The following is a 6,000-nucleotide window of genomic DNA, read 5'->3' on the forward strand; positions in this document are numbered from 1 at the left end:
TAGCTACATTATTATTGGTCTATCTATAAGTGCGTCTGTCTTACATAATTACTAACCAAAACCAATTCCACTAAACAATGATTTTTAAGAATTTTATAAGATTTGCTTGCAGTTAGACTGTTATTGAATTAATTAAAATGATTTAAACGTTTCAACGTTAAACGTTTTCAGCAAAGAATTACAAAAATTAGTATTTCAACGAATTTAACACTTATGCAGAAACTTATTTAATAATTTATTCCTTTAAGAACAAACTGTAATAATTAAATCATATAGTCAGTTTGAAAATCTAATGCTAAAATATTTTGAGTTGTCTTTATATTTCAAAGCAAAATTAATAATTTTTTCAATAAGATATGTTGATATACCACCTTTATCTAATAATTTTGCTCAAAATTGAGCTAAAAGCAATGTTTGAGTAAAATAATTGTTTTCATTGCATCCAGAAAAAACAGCAAGACAGTGGGCAAAGTATTTTGAAAATTTGCAGAAATAAATTGCAGAAACAAGTTTGCACTACTGTATACCATAGTGCCCAAAGACTTGCAGCAAAAAGTGTGATTAAAATATGAAAGTATGGTTCATATTGTATACACTGACAATATTTCTATCTGTCTATCTAACTATCTTAATTGTTTAACTCAAGATTTTTTATGAAGATAGTGTTTTAAAGTAATAAACTAAAAATGTATATTTGAACGCTTTTAAATTACCATTACTTAATTTTAGCCCCTCTACCCTGATTTTAAAAAAATCAAACGAGGGGGAAGATTTCTTTTAAATTTTTAGGTTATGTTATATTGGGTAGTGTGAATTCCCCCAGTCATAACGCACCGTCGCTGTAGGCCTCTTAGGGTTAAAGCCCCCGCAAGAATTAAGGATAAAAAATATTCCAATTTTTTTTTCAATTTGATCAAAAATAAGATCGATGGAGGGGGGGGGGAGGGGTAAAAGTGTTCAACCGGCACTCTACTAAGATTATAATTATTAAAAAAAGAGTGCTCAAGAAAACAAAAAAACTCATGCAATATAAGTTTTCTGAGTGATCATAATCAGTCTTAACTTAAATCTTTATTTATAACCTTGGTAAATACCCTGACAAAGTTGATTACAAGCCTTTTATACAGTCGCGCTTCTCATTGTACCATAATCTACAGGGTGGTGCTACAGGACATTATAAATAGAACTTACTGCTGTTTTTTCAAGTGTTTGAAATCATTATTCATGCCTTTGACTGTATACAGGCGCAACTAATTACAAGGCACAGTTAGGACTTCCAGAAAAAGGTTATTAAATACCCTAAAAAGTAGGCGTTAGATTATCGCATCTCGTTAAAAGTGACGTCCAAACTCATAATAATTATTCATTGTCTTTTTTTTGTATCACCTATCTTTCTTTGGGCATCTTAAATAATTTGTCTATTCATTTGCTATCTTTCTATCTATGTTTTATCTATATATCTAAGTATATTAAATGCTGGCATCTCTAATGAAATTGCTATTCATTTGACTTTAAAAGAATCTGCTGTCTCATTTTCTGATTTTTATCAGTGCAGCATCTTTAAAACTAAGGACGTCCGTAGGTCCTCTGTAGAAATTATATTTCGTATGTTTAACTATACTTTAAAGGAGAACTGTACCTTTCCTAATTTCCGTTCGTTCCTACCTAACTGGTTGTTCTTTTCTGGGAATAAATATGCAGGTCCTGTGTTGGTTTTAAGCTATTTTCGCGGGTTTTTGTCACACAGGCATATTAACTACATTCTGTTACTTTAAAAAACATTATCAATGTTTTGTTTTGAAATTATTACAACATTGTACCTTAGAAAAAAGGCAGGGTAAATTTTTAGGGCTAAAATTTACGCACTTACAGTTATGCAATTCTGCCTTTAAAAAATTCGTTTTTGGTTATTGTAGGTAAATTTTTTATATGGCTTGCTCCTGTTCGTGTCTTTAACGGATTTTATATAAAACAAGGATAATTATCCCCATGTGTAGTAAAGCAACTTAAACTAATTATATTTTATGATAGCTGTGCCTGCATATTAAGTACATATACACCAAATATTTTAGATACACACAAAAGAATCCTTAGATACCTGTAAAAAGTGACTGCGTAGTTAGTATTGATGATGCTAGAGTGTCGGAATATCAGATTGTCAGACAGTTTGAATAACCCTTTTATAAAGTTGTTGCGATACTAACAAGGATACCATCATACATATAATATAATAAATTAATTATTTGAGTATGAGGTATTTAAACAAACATTACATATCCCACTTAGTTACTCTTGTTTTTTATTGACATCAAAATATAAAAAAAACTTTCTAAAATCTTTATTGAATCAATAAACTTTATAGCTTAAGTTATAGAATTATCATGACACATTTGAAATACAAGTGACATTTATAACACTCCAAAATTAAAGATAAAGTCTATACTTTACGTACAGACTGACCGACTCTAATTATATAAAAGCTTTGCTTTAAAAAAATATACATGATTTTTCGTTTAATCTTCTTATTCTTTTATTGAATCAATTCATTGTTTAGGAAAATTACATCTAGGATATATACTAATGGGCATTATCATTCTTGTTGTTGAATTGATAATTTCCACCCCTTGCTTTTAGTGTAAGAAGGACAGCATTGTTTTACATGTATTTGTATTTAGACGATTTTACAAAAATACATTTAAAACCTAAATAATAAAGCAACTTGAAAAATCCTCCAATATTTATAAGCTACCATAGACATAATGTCTCCCATAATAATGAAATATAACATTAATTTCTCAAGGAGAAAGAAGACTTGAACTGTAAATTATACAGGCCCCCAAACATTTAAAAACGCCTTATCGTATTTGTTGGCTTAAAACTATATGATTTTTTATAGTCAAACTCAAAATATGGTGTTTTATATTTGTAAAGATAAATATTTCAAGCATCCGTAATGTTTTGACAGGCACCTAGGACTTCTGGACAAAAGTCGTGTAGTGAAAGGGTTGGCTTTTTGTCAAAATTCGTTTAACCCCTACAATATATGTTACATTATAGAAACACAGATTTCACAATAAATGCTTTCTTATAAACTAAAGTCAATAAAGCAATATGGAACATTTCGCACTTGTCATTAACCCTTTCAGCAGGGGGTGGGGGGAGATACTTTCTATTTTTGTTTAAAGAGTACTTGTTAGGGTGGGGTTTAGGGAAGCCACTACCTTTATAGTTATCAATACAAAAAGTAATACAAAGCTTCTCAAAAATACGTATTACATTAAAGTAATAAAACTAAATAAATTAATAAAATCCTATATTATAATCTAGAGATCGAATGAATGTTAAATTGATTAACTTCAAATATGTTAAACAAAATTACCAATTTAGTAGATGAAAACATCAATAACAAAACCATAACAACAAACAATTTAAAAGAAAACGAATAAGATAACATTTTTTTAAAAACTCTTATTCCTTTACTTAAATCCTGATTAAATGGCCAAATCAAAATGAGATGTATTGAAACTCTGTCAGTAATGTTTCTACCAATTATGTATTTCTTTCCCTTTCGTAATAGAGGTGTATTACAGTATATTTATCTTTAGAAGTGATTTTTACAGGCAAAAATACAGCACTCAAATATTAACTTTAAAACAATAATGGCAATATCCAATTTCAGCTAAAAAAAACACAATTTTGGTAACAAAACAACAAAACAATTAATAGATAAGTTCGTACCTTTCTTCACCTGTCGGTTTTTTTCTCATTCAATGTTTTTTTTCATATACACTAAGTCTTTCCAAAGAGCATTAAACGGGTTATAGAACCTTACTAAGCTTCCCTGACAATAGTAAATCAATTAGTTCAGCATAGAACATTATAATCAAGAAGGACATACAAATTCAGCATAATGGATATGTGATAAACGTGGATAAATTTGTCGTAAATTTAGCATGTTAATATGGACCTAATTTATTGCATAGTTCATTAATTCCAGTAAGAGGAGAGGAGATGGGGTAAAGGGTGTGATGGGGGGTATTGTTATTTTAGCCAGCTGCAAGCATCACTTTATCAGAGTACCTAAAAATCTTGTACAATATCCAAGTAATATATATCAATTTCTAGCATATATATTATTTGACATTTCCTCCAAAAGTGGCAGTTATTCCGTTGTTATATTTGCCTGTACCTGTAAGAACACATTAGAACATGATGTAGCATCCTACACAATCTGAAGGCCAACAACGAAATCTCCAAATATTGTATTTCGAACTTTTGTTTATCAGATAATGTAATTATCCCTCTTTATCAGGTGAAATGCAGGAATGACAGTTCATGGAGCAAAACAAAAGAGTGTAAAACAGTTTCTTTTTTTAGCTCCGAGATTTCTGCCAAAGAAAACTCAGAACAAGTCCCATCCCTGGCCGATTTAATCAAAGAACATGTGAAAAAGATCCAGGCATGCGAAGGCATTCCTCCTCCTCCCCCCAAAATAACCCTGCATAATTTGATTTCAGATAAGCTGGCAGGACAAGAGCAAAGAGACAATGCTAAGAGCATGGACAACACAGGATGTACACAAAATAGAGAGACTACTAGATCTCCTTCAAAGAGGCCGCTACAAAGAGAAGATATCAATCAGGAAAGGGGCAAAAAAATTCCCAGACCTAATTCTTCTTTTATTTCAGCTTTCAAAGGGAGAGATGAGACTTTGCCTAAAATCCCCCCTCCTTTCCCCCTCCAACCAGCTACAAATGGGACAAGTCACATTAACTCCACCCCTTCAAACCATCTACCCGAGCCAAATTACAACAACCCCACCCCATCAAACCATCTACCCAACAACACATGTACCCCAACCCACCCCCCAACTGGTTTTACCCAATCCCAAATCCCTCCTCCCATTACAACTCCAAGCTTTCTTCACACAGGGATTATTTCAGACCCTTATATTTATAGTTATAACAGTAATTTCCCCATCCTCCAATCTCCTTATCAAACTTACCCACAAATTTCTTCCTCCCACCCCGTCCCATTCCCCCCAAACACACCCCTACTCAGCTCAGATGTGTAAAAAACTATTATCTATATTCACATAAAATAACAAACTATTCATTCATTTTTAAAAGCGAAGCTTTTCTATAATTAGGGTCGGTCCGTCCGTACGTCCGTCACTGATAGCTTTTTTCATTAATTTAGGCATGTTAGAATTGTCCTATCGATTCAAAGTTGCTTGGTGATTCCCTTAGTAGTTAGGTATGATTTAGAAAGCGGAGCAACTCTATAATCATTACCAATATGGCCGTACGTCCATCTTAAACATGTTGATTTTTTTGGGTTTTTTTTAGCAAAAAATTTTTATGTGAACTTATCATCTGATTGATCTGATATTTGGTATATTGATTCCTGGGACAACAAAGTATAATATAATAAGCGAAGCAACTCTATAATCAAGTCCTAAAAATGTAAATATGTCCATAAACATTGTCCTGAATCAAGCAGTTTTTTTCAACAAATTTACTTACATTTTTGCTTTGACTCCTATACATTTATGCTATAATTATTCAGTTCTGACACTATACAAGTATTAATGTCTGTTTGTATGACCGTTTCAGAGCTTCGCTGTTATAGATGTTGTCATCCTTGTTGTATAATGACTTATAGCTACAATATTATAAGTGTAGCATCTCTATAATCAAATCCTAAATGGTAAGAACGTACATTTACTTATTTGGAATTCCAAATTAGTTAAGAAATTCAGTCTTAAAAAATAACATTCAACTATTAAGTTCTGACACTCTACAAGAGTTATTGTTCACTTACCCTTTCTGATGTATTTAGAGCTTACCCTTGTAGAAGTTAACATCCTTATTTTTATAATAGAGAGCTAATTTTTTTTTGGCAAATAATAACAATTCGTTACAGCTATTTTTATTAAAAGATAATGATAGTAAGAAACCCTCGCATACTATAATTTGTAGACAAAGTGTTAAAAATGTC

Source organism: Acartia tonsa, chromosome 7 (genome assembly GCF_053477335.1).
Source record: "Acartia tonsa isolate MP-2025a chromosome 7, ASM5347733v1, whole genome shotgun sequence".
Lineage (NCBI taxonomy): Eukaryota > Metazoa > Arthropoda > Copepoda > Calanoida > Acartiidae > Acartia > Acartia tonsa.